Source organism: Oncorhynchus tshawytscha, linkage group LG17, assembly GCF_018296145.1.
Source record: "Oncorhynchus tshawytscha isolate Ot180627B linkage group LG17, Otsh_v2.0, whole genome shotgun sequence".
NCBI classification, from domain to species: domain Eukaryota; kingdom Metazoa; phylum Chordata; class Actinopteri; order Salmoniformes; family Salmonidae; genus Oncorhynchus; species Oncorhynchus tshawytscha.
Window position 1 is genome coordinate 22,793,121 of NC_056445.1, and position 14,019 is coordinate 22,807,139.

The window sequence follows — 14,019 nt, forward strand, 5'->3', positions numbered from 1 at the left end:
CTTTGACGACTTATCATTTGTAGCAGAATTTCTGCTGCAACCTCTGATTTGCATGGATTTTGCAGGATATTATGGGATTGGTCGGGCTATAGTCAACAAAACAATTACATAGCCTATGTATGGATGTGTAACCAGTTGTGTTTCGATATCGAATACAGTTTATCAGATTCAGAGCACACATTTAGTATACTGTATTTCCAGTTGTGTTAGTTTCTATGGCCATCCAATCCCATTCCAAGTGCCATAAAGTACAGTAGTCCATACAGGTACTGGACTGATATAGGGTCACAAAATGCTTGTCGACCACTTGCCTTATCTCAATAGAATATCAATAGAACATGTGAGTGCATGTGTCTTTATTCGGATGATATTCACAAAATACAGGACATACCAGAATAGGGGACTTTCTTTCCGGCTCGTTGATGCTACAAATCGACCAGAGTAGGTACTAAAATCCTGACAAGTGACTCCTCCGCACCGAGAGAGGGGGTGCGTGGTTGATTTCCAAGTCCTACCCATCATAAACACCTCTGCCCCTGAGAATAGAGCGAGAGGATGCGGCACTCACCATAGTGACATGGAGCTCTGGTGACCACGCAGGTGGAAGGAATCCCCAAAACAAACAGATAAATAAGACAGAACGAGGGGGGCATACGGATGCAGATAACACCACGACACGACGCCTCCGTCAATGAGATTTACTGTGAAGTGGGGCTACGGGGGGGGGGTGTTGGGAAGGTGGGTTAACAGCCAGTCGTAAAGAACTGGGGGAGGGGTTGCCTCATAGGGAGAAACAAGGGAGAACGGGAGGAGAGAAAGAAAAAGAGAAAGAGAGAGAGAAAGAGAGGAAGAGAGAGAGAGCAAGAAAGGGAGGTAGATAAAGCCTGAACCAGCATCATGAGCTGTCCACTGCCCTACGACTCCTTGCCCGCTCGGCTGAGCCCCAGGCGAGAGGTGGACTGGGAACGTGAGCAGCTAGCGGCGCGGAGGCTCTCCTCTCCCAGAAGGCTGAGCCTCCTCAACCCTTCTACTGGGCTTCGGCGGCACTCGGCACTCCCCGGGTACACGCTCTCCCCCTTCCAGGAGAAGCAACACCAGGAGCACCAGGAGCAGCTGCAACAGCATCTCTCAATATCCCTGTGCTCCGAGGCCTCCATGGCGCCACCAGCTCCCCTCATGGGTGGACCCCTGCCCTGCTGCCAGCCAGTGGGCATCATGCCCCTGCTGCGCCTGGCCCTGCTGGCCTTCAGCTGCCTCTTTTGGGCATCCGGTCTGGCCATCTTCACCCTGGGCGTGTGGGCCCAGGTATCGCTGGCCAACTACATGCTGCTGTCGGCCAACCACTACCCCAACACCCCGCTCATCCTTCTGGCCACTGGGGCCACCGTCACGGCCTGGGGCTTCCTGGGCTGTCTGGGAGTGGCCGCCAACCTACCCTTCGTGCTGCGGGCATACGGCTTCATACAGTTGGCGGCACTGATGGCAGGGCTAGCCGCCGGCCTCTCAGGCCTGTTTTACCGCGAGGACATCGCCGGAGGGTTCCGTAGCGGACTGCAGCAGGCAGTGGCGGGCTATGGCGTAGACGAGGGCCGCTCCAATGCTCTGGATAGCCTGCAGAGGGGGCTAGAGTGCTGTGGGGCCGAGGGCTGGCGCGATTGGCTGACCTCGGACTGGGCCAATCAGGATGCAGCATTCTCGCCCATGGGCAACAGCTCCTCTGTGTTGCTACCCGAGAGCTGCTGCGTCCGACGCAAAGGCTGCCGGAACCGACCCCTGCCAGCAGTGGGGGGCGAAGGGGTGGCGGCTGCTGGGATCCATCCCCATGGATGTTTCCGGAAGGTGTTCAGTTTCGTCAATGACAACGTCTTCCACATTGCTGCCACCGTGCTGGGTCTAGCCTTCACCCAGATAGGTGGCATCGCCCTGGCCTGTCTACTAGCTAACCGCCTGCAACCAAGACCACACCGACCAGTCGCACACTAATAAAGAGAGTGGGCAATACTGGACCTTGACTAGGGATCAACCCATCGGAGAGTAATACCATTTGGACTGTACAATGCCTCTAACTTCAAATTTCTGATTGTGTGTGGAAGAGGAAAATATAGGAAATATAATTTTACTCTGTCTCTGACAGTGTAGTGTCACTACTTTAACCCAAGAATGAGGTTAGCTGCTCCTTTTCATATCCACTCACCATCTCTTTCTCCGACCAACAATCCTGAGATATTTACTGTATATACACGGACATCTGTGAAGAGCGACCATTGACATGACTGTAAACATACTGCTTGCTGCTTACGAACATGACCCTTTAAGAAATGTGAAGACTGAACATTTACATGTGTGAAGATGTGCAGTGAAACAAAGTGTTATTCTGTGCTATTTTGGCAAGTCATACCAACTAATTTGGTTGTTTCTTGTAAATAATCTGTCAGAGAAATTGCACATTTACTGTTATATTTGAACCGTATGATTGTTATGATCAGACTTGACCATACACTCTTAAAAAAAGGGGTTCCAAAAGGGTTCTTTGACTGTCCCCATAGGAACATCCTTTTTGGTTCAAGGCAGAACTCTTTTGGGTTCAATGTAGAACCCTCTGTGGAATGGGGTTCTACATGGAACCAAAAAAGGGTTCTTCCAAGTGTTCTCCTATAGGGACAGCCGAAGCACCTTTTTTTCTAAGAGTGTACTGACTATACCATTTTCCGTTTGGTGATATTTGTCTTGTATATCAATATTTGATAGTCAGTTGACCATTATGGAAGATGTCTAATGTCCAAATTGCTTCAGCAGACACACCCTAGGTCTAGTTCAATGTATACATTTTTGTGCAGTTATATATTTAGATACATACTCATCTTATGATGGTACACTCCCAACATAAATAGACAGGTTAAGCTTTTGAAAAGACCAGATACATGTCTATACCTCCATTTGGTGTATTTTAATGGGAATGTATCATCCTTTTCTGATCTCGGTTTGCAAGTTCCTGTGACAATAATACTTTGTTATATTTAGTGCATACACCAATTCAACTACACACCAATTCTGTAATGGTCCCAAAGCATTGGCATGACACGGATATAGTGCATTGGTTGGGCTGTCACATAAGCATGAAGCAGTACTGGACAGCCTGAAAAGAAATCATCATTACCTCGGTCATTCCTTTTGTACAACTATTGCAATTCCTCACAATGTGCATTGTTGTTCATCAAACTGTAATAAGAATGGCAATTGACATTGATTTTATATTAAATATGATTGCTATTTATAATCAATGGCATTGAAATAAATCAACGTGAGGATCATTTCACAGTCAAGTAACTCAGACCTATGGAAGTCTATCATACAAAAAATAACAACCAGGAATTAAAAAGGGATTTTGTAGGCGGGGGAACTGTCTTCAAAATGTCTTGTTTCCCCTAATCATTTGTAATAGACATCTATTCCCATTATAGGTTGTTTCAACAACCCGCCTGCTAATTTATGTCTTGTGTACAGCCCAATGGATCAATACATTCCCTAATGTGATCTCACAATCACCATTTATCCTCTACCCTCCAATACTCACTGTGCATTTTGATTCTCTTCCTCTTGTAATTGAGTTGTGTGTGTGTGTTGAGTTCCAGGTGTTATAATTAAGTAGTAATGCCCAAGGGGGTATGGTATATGGCCAATATACCACGGCTAAGGGCTGTTCTTAATGCACAACGCAACGCGGAGTACATGGGTACCACCTTTAGCCATGGTATATTGGCCATATATCACAAACCCATGAGGTGCCTTATTGCTATTATAAGCTGGTTACGTAATTAGAGCAGTAAAAATACATGTTTTGTCATACCTGTGGTATACGGTCTGATATACTACGGCTGTCAGCCAATCAGCATTCAGGGCTCAAACTACCCAGTTTATGTGTAACATCTATTCTAATGCTTATCGGTGATGGTGAACACGACACACAGACATATACCTCATGACTGATGAACAAAATATTTGTGTCATACCTTGTGACAGAGAATGGGTGTACTACACAGTCGGTTGGTTGTCCTTGACACAAACACATGACACCACTGTACTACTCATGTTGATGTGGCCATAATCGGAAAAACACAACTCATGTATATAAAAATACATTCACCGGAAAGTAAATTTCACTCAAATACTCAAAGGAAAGGACGAGGGTGAGTTCTTTACTGTAATGAACTACACTCCAAAGACAACATTATCTAGTGAGTGAATCTTTGAAAACAGATTGTGTGTGTTGATGTTTCTGCAACTCTTTATAAACCATCTGTAGTGTATATCCTTTATGTATTCTGTGACGGTATACGGTATATGACTTGCTGTTGTACACATTTCATCTATGGGAATATGCATGATAGTGGCCAATTGTGTCAAATGCCTATACTGTATTTTTCAAACTAGGCCTTTATGATTAAAAGTCCATAATCATATCCCACCATTTTGCCCAAAACGAATACAGGGAGTCCTTCCCCAGTGCTTCCTCTTTAAAGATATTAACTGCCAATTTTATCTCCAGCTTCACAGATAGGCAGGCACAGCACTTCCATCTGCAGTTTAAAAGCCTTGGATGCTAGCTGGGTTTATTTTATGACCAGGATCTGTGTTGGAAGTGGACCTGAGTGTTAAATCTTCTGCATCGGGAATGGTCGATTCTGCCTGGGCCTCTCTGGCCAGACACAGTCACAGTGTTGAATTATGGTTACCTGTATGACATCTCATTTCAACCCGAGACAGGGGTGATAAGATCTCCTGCACAAGGAAGCAATAATGTGCCCTGGTTTATATTATTGGCAATTAAAAAGGTTACATTACAAACTACAAACACATAGCTACACACCCACACACATAGCTACACAGACATACACAACGCAACACACACTGAGCTACACACACACATACCGTACTTACACGTGCACATGCGCACACACACACTTGAAAGCTCACTGTAGAATAATACTTTCTTAGAGCATTGTACCCCACTCCATCGGGCAAATAACATTCCTAATCTGGTTTAACCAAGGCAAAATAGACTAGAGGGATGTCACATGACCATAATGACAACCTTCAAGTGAGTCAAATTGAGACTTTAAAGACTTTCTATGTAGGCTGGTTTTGAATAGTGCACTAATAAACTCCACTCACTGTTTTGCACCATGATCCAGTCAGTGCGAGAGAGTTGCCATAGGCTAAATCTATGGGTGGATTATAGAGCACTTGTTTTGTGCCGGGCACGACTAACTGGCCGACCCGACCCGACCACTGTTCACTGTCGGCATGGACTCAGAAGGCTCTGCATCCTCATCTCTCAAGCGCCTACCTTTCAACAATGTCTCGCTGAAAAAACCTTCCTTCATTCCAGCATCCGGGAGTTCCTGTGCAGCGAGGCCATGGCCGCTCTGGGCATTCCCACCACCCGTGCCACATCTCTGGTTACATCGGACCTCTATGTCAACAGAGACCCCCTCAACAATGGCCGGCGACTGGGCTGTACAGTAGGTTAACCCCAAATGACTGGGCTATACAGTAGGTTAACCCCAAATGACTGGGCTATACAGTAGGTTAACCCCAAATGACTGGGCTATACAGTAGGTAAACCCCAAATGACTGGGCTATATGGTAGGTAAACCCCAAATGACTGAGCTATACAGTAGGTTAACCCCAAATGACTGGGCTATAGAGTAGGTAAACCCCAAATGACTGGGCTATATGGTAGGTAAACCCCACATGACTGGGCTATGCAGTAGGTTAACCCCAAATGACTGGGCTATGCAGTAGGTTAACCCCAAATGACTGGGCTATACAGTAGGTTAACCCCAAATGACTGGGCTATAGAGTAGGTAAACCCCAAATGACTGGGCTATATGGTAGGTAAACCCCAAATGACTGAGCTATGCAGTAGGTTAACCCCAAATGACTGGGCTATGCAGTAGGTTAACCCCAAATGACTGGGGTATACAGTAGGTTAACCCCAAATGACTGGGCTATACGGTAGGTAAACCCCAAATGACTGGGCTATACAGTAGGTTAACCCCAAATGACTGGGCTATACGGTAGGTAAACCCCAAATGACTGGGCTATACAGTAGGTTAACCCCAAATGACTGGGCTATACAGTAGGTAAACCCCAAATGACTGGGCTATACAGTAGGTTAACCCCAAATGACTTGGATATACAGTAGGTTAACCCCAAATGACTGGGCTATACAGTAGGTTAACCCCAAATGACTGGGCTATACAGTAGGTAAACCCCAAATGACTGGGCTATATGGTAGGTAAACCCCAAATGACTGAGCTATGCAGTAGGTTAACCGCAAATGACTGGGCTATGCAGTAGGTTAACCCCAAATGACTGGGCTATACAGTAGGTTAACCCCAAATGACTGGGCTATACGGTAGGTAAACCCCAAATGACTGGGCTATACAGTAGGTTAACCCCAAATGACTGGGCTATACAGTAGGTTAACCCCAAATGACTGGGCTATACAGTAGGTTAACCCCAAATGACTGGGCTATACAGTAGGTTAACCCCAAATGACTGGGCTATACAGTAGGTTAACCCCAAATGACTGGGCTATACAGTAGGTAAACCCCAAATGACTGGGCTATATGGTAGGTAAACCCCAAATGACTGGGCTATACAGTAGGTAAACCCCAAATGACTGGGCTATACAGTAGGTTAACCCCAAATGACTTCGCTATACAGTAGGTTAACCCCAAATGACTGGGCTATACAGTAGGTAAACCCCAAATGAATGGGCTATATGGTAGGTAAACCCCAAATGACTGAGCTATGCAGTAGGTTAACCCCAAATGACTGGGCTATACAGTAGGTTAACCCCAAATGACTGGGCTATACAGTAGGTTAACCCCAAATGACTGGGCTATGCAGTAGGTTAACCCCAAATGACTGGGCTATGCAGTAGGTTAACCCCAAATGACTGGGCTATACAGTAGGTTAACCCCAAATGACTGGGCTATGCAGTAGGTTAACCGCAAATGACTGGGCTATGCAGTAGGTTAACCCCAAATGACTGGGCTATACAGTAGGTTAACCCCAAATGACTGGGCTATACAGTAGGTTAACCCCAAATGACTGGGCTATATGGTAGGTAAACCCCAAATGACTGGGCTATACAGTAGGTAAACCCCAAATGACTGGGCTATACAGTAGGTTAACCCCAAATGACTTGGCTATACAGTAGGTTAACCCCAAATGACTGGGCTATACAGTAGGTAAACCCCAAATGAATGGGCTATATGGTAGGTAAACCCCAAATGACTGAGCTATGCAGTAGGTTAACCCCAAATGACTGGGCTATACAGTAGGTTAACCCCAAATGACTGGGCTATACAGTAGGTTAACCCCAAATGACTGGGCTATGCAGTAGGTTAACCCCAAATGACTGGGCTATGCAGTAGGTTAACCCCAAATGACTGGGCTATACAGTAGGTTAACCCCAAATGACTGGGCTATGCAGTAGGTTAACCCAAAATGACTGGGCTATACAGTAGGTTAACCCCAAATGACTGGGCTATACAGTAGGTTAACCGCAAATGACTGGGCTATGCAGTAGGTTAACCCCAAATGACTGGGCTATACAGTAGGTTACCCCAAATGACTGGGCTATACAGTAGGTTAACCCCAAATGACTGGGCTATAGAGTAGGTAAACCCCAAATGACTGGGCTATATGGTAGGTAAACCCCAAATGACTGAGCTATGCAGTAGGTTAACCCCAAATGACTGGGCTATGCAGTAAGTTAACCCCAAATGACTGGGGTATACAGTAGGTTAACCCCACATGACTGGGCTATACAGTAGGTTAACCGCAAATGACTGGGCTATGCAGTAGGTAAACCCCAAATGACTGGGCTATACAGTAGATTAACCCCAAATGACTGGGCTATACGGTAGGTAAACCCCAAATGACTGGGCTATACAGTAGGTTAACCCCAAATGACTGGGCTATACGGTAGGTAACCCCCAAATGACTGGGCTATACAGTAGGTTAACCCCAAATGACTGGGCTATACAGTAGGTTAACCCCAAATGACTGGGCTATACAGTAGGTTAACCCCAAATGACTGGGCTATACAGTAGGTTAACCCCAAATGACTGGGCTATATGGTAGGTAAACCCCAAATGACTGGGCTATACAGTAGGTTAACCCCAAATGACTGGGCTATACAGTAGGTAAACCCCAAATGACTGGGCTATACAGTAGGTTAACCCCAAATGACTTGGATATGCAGTAGGTTAACCCCAAATGACTGGGCTATACAGTAGGTTAACCCCAAATGACTGGGCTATACAGTAGGTAAACCCCAAATGACTGGGCTATACAGTAGGTTAACCCCAAATGACTTGGATATACAGTAGGTTAACCCCAAATGACTGGGCTATACAGTAGGTTAACCCCAAATGACTGGGCTATACAGTAGGTAAACCCCAAATGACTGGGCTATATGGTAGGTAAACCCCAAATGACTGAGCTATGCAGTAGGTTAACTCCAAATGACTGGGCTATACAGTAGGTAAACCCCAAATGACTGGGCTATATGGTAGGTAAACCCCAAATGACTGAGCTATGCAGTAGGTTAACCGCAAATGACTGGGCTATGCAGTAGGTTAACCCCAAATGACTGGGCTATACAGTAGGTTAACCCCAAATGACTGGGCTATACGGTAGGTAAACCCCAAATGACTGGGCTATACAGTAGGTTAACCCCAAATGACTGGGCTATACAGTAGGTTAACCCCAAATGACTGGGCTATACAGTAGGTTAACCCCAAATGACTGGGCTATACAGTAGGTTAACCCCAAATGACTGGGCTATATGGTAGGTAAACCCCAAATGACTGGGCTATACAGTAGGTAAACCCCAAATGACTGGGCTATACAGTAGGTTAACCCCAAATGACTTCGCTATACAGTAGGTTAACCCCAAATGACTGGGCTATACAGTAGGTAAACCCCAAATGAATGGGCTATATGGTAGGTAAACCCCAAATGACTGAGCTATGCAGTAGGTTAACCCCAAATGACTGGGCTATACAGTAGGTTAACCCCAAATGACTGGGCTATACAGTAGGTTAACCCCAAATGACTGGGCTATACAGTAGGTTAACCGCAAATGACTGGGCTATGCAGTAGGTTAACCCCAAATGACTGGGCTATACAGTAGGTTAACCCCAAATGACTGGGCTATACAGTAGGTTAACCCCAAATGACTGGGCTATACAGTAGGTTAACCCCACATGACCGGGCTATACAGTACAGTACACAATACTCCAAGGGAGCATAGCAGTTCAGACGTCTTTTGTCCTCGTCTTGTCGTGTCCTGTATTTATATATATTTACAACTTTTTATAAACATTTTATTTTTATTTTCCATCAACTCATCTTCAAAACACTCTCCTGCAACCCGCCTCACCAATTTATATTTATAAAAAAGTATTATTTACCTCAAATCTGTAATCCTCCAAGAAGCTAGCCAGAAACTCCAAGAAGCTAGCCTGAAACTAGCCAGAAGCTAATCCAGAAGCTAATCAGAAGCTAGTTCAGAAGCTAGTTAGCTTCTTTACTGGCAAATCGTTAGTATTCAGCTAACCACGGTTTGTGGTCATCAGCTATCCTTTAGCTCGAAAATCTATCGCCAGTTCTGTACGGCGCAGCGCGGCTCGGAACGGAACATACCGGACCAATTTTTCTCTCCATGTCCCTGGATTTCGACTGCTATTCTGTATATTCATACCCGGATCTCACAGCTAGCTAGCTGCTATCCGTGTGACTATCGGCCTTCGTCGATTCCGGAGCAAACATCAATTATTCCGGAGCTAGCCAGCTCCGTCAATCACTCCTGAGTTCCATCAATCACTCCTGGGCTGCAGTCACCTATCCGGACCCGTTTTACTGCCTGCGCGGAGCCCCACCGGGCCTTCACAACTGGACTGCCGACGTTATCTACCCGAAGGAGATCCGGCTGGCTCCTCCGTCGCGACGTTACCTGAACGCCCATCTGCGGCCTGCTAACCGTTAGCTGTCTTACCGGCTGCTATCTGAATAGACAATCGGACTATTTATTTATTTTTATTATTATTATGTTTTCTTCTTGGGCCTCTATAACTATATCTATTGTTTTTATTTTTGTTGTTGTTGTGTGATTTGGATTAATCCCCTCTACCACACGGAACCCCACTAATCTACTGACGGAACGCAGGAGGTGGCTAACAACAGACCTCCATCCTATGCTAGCTTGCTACCGATGGCCTGGCTAGCTGTCTAAATCACCGTGACCCCCAACCAACCGCTCCACTCACTGGACCCTTTTGATCACTCGACTAAGCATGCCTCTCCTTAATGTCAATATGTCTTGTCCATTGCTGTTCTGGTTAGTGTTTATTGGCTTATTTCACTGTAGAGCCTCTAGTCCTGCTCACTATACCTTATCCAACCTATTAGTTCCACCACCCACACATGCAATGACATCTCCTGGTTTCAATGATGTTTCTAGAGACAATATCTCTCTCTTCATCACTCAATACCTAGGTTTACCTCCACTGTATTCACATACTATCATACCTTTGTCTGTACATTATACCTTGATGCTATTTTACCGCCCCCAGAAACCTCCTTTTACTCTATGTTCCAGACGTTCTAGAAGACCAATTCTCATAGCTTTTAGCCGTACCCTTATTCTACTCCTCCTATGTTCCTCTGGCGATGTAGAGGTGAATCCAGGCCCTGCAGTGCCTAGCTCCACTCCTATTCCCCAGGCGCTCTCTTTTGACGACTTCTGTAACCGTAATAGCCTTGGTTTCATGCATGTTAACATTAGAAGCCTCCTCCCTAAGTTTGTTCTATTCACTGCTTTAGCACACTCTGCCAACCCGGATGTTCTAGCTGTGTCTGAATCCTGGCTTAGGAAGACCACCAAAAATTCAGAAATTTTAATTCCAAACTACAACATTTTCAGACAAGATAGAACTGCCAAAGGGGGCGGTGTTGCAATCTACTGCAAAGATAGCCTGCAGAGTTCTGTCCTACTATCCAGGTCTGTACCCAAACAATTTGAACTTCTACTTTTAAAAATCCACCTCTCTAAAAACAAGTCTCTCACCGTTGCCGCCTGCTATAGACCACCCTCTGCCCCCAGCTGTGCTCTGGACACCATATGTGAACTGATTGCCCCCATCTATCTTCAGAGTTCGTGCTGCTAGGCGACCTAAACTGGAACATGCTTAACACCCCAGCCATCCTACAATCTAAACTTGATGCCCTCAATCTCACACAAATTATCAATGAACCTACCAGGTACCTCCCCAAAGCCTTAAACACGGGCACCCTCATAGATATCATCCTAACCAACTTCCCTCTAAATACACCTCTGCTGTCTTCAACCAAGATCTCAGCGATCACTGCCTCATTTCCTGCATCTGTAATGGGTCAGCGGTCAAACGACCTCCACTCATCACTGTAAAACGCTCCCTGAAACACTTCTGCGAGCAGGCCTTTCTAATCGACCTGGCCGGGGTATCCTGGAAGGATATTGATCTCATCCCGTCAGTAGAGGATGCCTGGATATTTTTTTAAATGCCTTCCTAACCATCTTAAATAAACATGCCCCATTCAAGAAATGTAGAACCAGGAACAGATATAGCCATTGGTTCTCCCCAGACCTGACTGCCCTTAACCAACACAAAAACATCCTATGGCGTTCTGCATTAGCATCGAACAGCCCCCGTGATATGCAGCTGTTCAGGGAAGCTAGAAACCATTATACACAGGCAGTTAGAAAAGCCAAGGCTAGCTTTTTCAAGCAGAAATTTGCTTCCTGCAACACTAACTCAAAAAGTTCTGGGACACTGTAAAGTCCATGGAGAACAAGAACACCTCCTCCCAGCTGCCCACTGCACTGAAGATAGGAAACACTGTCACCACTGATAAATCCACCATAATTGAGAATTTCAATAAGCATTTTTCTACAGCTGGCCATGCTTTCCACCTGGCTACTCCTACCCCGGTCAACAGCACTGCACCCCCAACAGCAACTCGCCCAAGCCTTCCCCATTTCTCCTTTTCCCAAATCCATTCAGCTGATGTTCTGAAAGAGCTGCAAAATCTGGACCCCTACAAATCAGCCGGGCTAGACAATCTGGACCCTTTCTTTCTAAAAATTATCTGCCGAAATTGTTGCCACCCCTATTACTAGCCTGTTCAACCTCTCTTTCGTGTCGTCTGAGATTCCCAAAGATTGGAAAGCAGCTGCGGTCATCCCCTCTTCAAAGGGGGACACTCTTGACCCAAACTGCTACAGACCTATATCTATCCTACCGTGCCTTTCTAAGGTCTTCGAAAGCCAAGTCAACAAACAGATTACCGACCATTTCGAATCTCACCATACCTTCTCTGCTATGCAATCTGGTTTCAGAGCTGGTCATGGGTGCACCTCAACCACGCTCAAGGCCCTAAACGATATCTTAACCACCATCGATAAGAAACATTACTGTGCAGCCGTATTCATTGATCTGGCCAAGGCTTTCAACTCTGTCAATCACCACATCCTCATCGGCAGACTCGACAGCCTTGGTTTCTCAAATGATTGCCTCGCCTGGTTCACCAACTACTTCTCTGATAGAGTTCAGTGTGTCAAATCGGAGGGTCTGCTGTCCGGACCTCTGGCAGTCTCTATGGGGGTGCCACAGGGTTCAATTCTTGGACCGACTCTCTTCTCTGTATACATCAATGAGGTCGCTCTTGCTGCTAGTGAGTCTCTGATCCACCTCTACGCAGACGACAACATTCTGTATACTTCCGGCCCTTCTTTGGACACTGTGTTAACAACCCTCCAGGCAAGCTTCAATGCCATACAACTCTCCTTCCGTGGCCTCCAATTGCTCTTAAATACAAGTAAAACTAAATGCATGCTCTTCAACCGATCGCTACCTGCACCTACCCGCCTGTCCAACATCACTACTCTGGACGGATCTGACTTAGAATACGTGGACAACTACAAATACTTAGGTGTCTGGTTAGACTGTAAACTCTCCTTCCAGACCCATATCAAACATCTCCAATCCAAAGTTAAATCTAGAATTGGCTTCCTATTTCGCAACAAAGCATCCTTCACTCATGCTGCCAAACATACCCTTGTAAAACTGACCATCCTACCAATCCTTGACTTTGGCGATGTAATTTACAAAATAGCCTCCAATACCCTACTCAACAAATTGGATGCAGTCTATCACAGTGCAATCCGTTTTGTCACCAAAGCCCCATATAGTACCCACCATTGCGACCTGTACGCTCTCGTTGGCTGGCCCTCGCTTCATACTCGTCGCCAAACCCACTGGCTCCATGTCATCTACAAGACCCTGCTAGGTAAAGTCCCCCCTTATCTCAGCTCGCTGGTCACCATAGCATCTCCCACCTGTAGCACACGCTCCAGCAGGTATATCTCTCTAGTCACCCCCAAAACCAATTCTTTCTTTGGCCGCCTCTCCTTCCAGTTCTCTGCTGCCAATGACTGAAACGAACTACAAAAATCTCTGAAACTGGAAACACTTATCTCCCTCACTAGCTTTAAGCACCAACTGTCAGAGCAGCTCACAGATTACTGCACCTGTACATAGCCCACCTATAATTTAGCCCAAACAACTACCTCTTTCCCAACTGTATTTCATTTTAATTTATTTATTTATTTTGCTCCTTTGCACCCCATTATTTTTATTTCTACTTTGCACATTCTTCCATTGCAAAACTACCATTCCAGTGTTTTACTTGCTATATTGTATTTACTTTGCCACCATGGCCTTTTTTGCCTTTACCTCCCTTCTCACCTCATTTGCTCACATTGTATATAGACTTGTTTATACTGTATTATTGACTGTATGTTTGTTTTACTCCATGTGTAACTATGTGTCGTTGTATCTGTCGAACTGCTTTGCTTTATCTTGGCCAGGTCACAATTGTAAATGAGAACTTGTACTC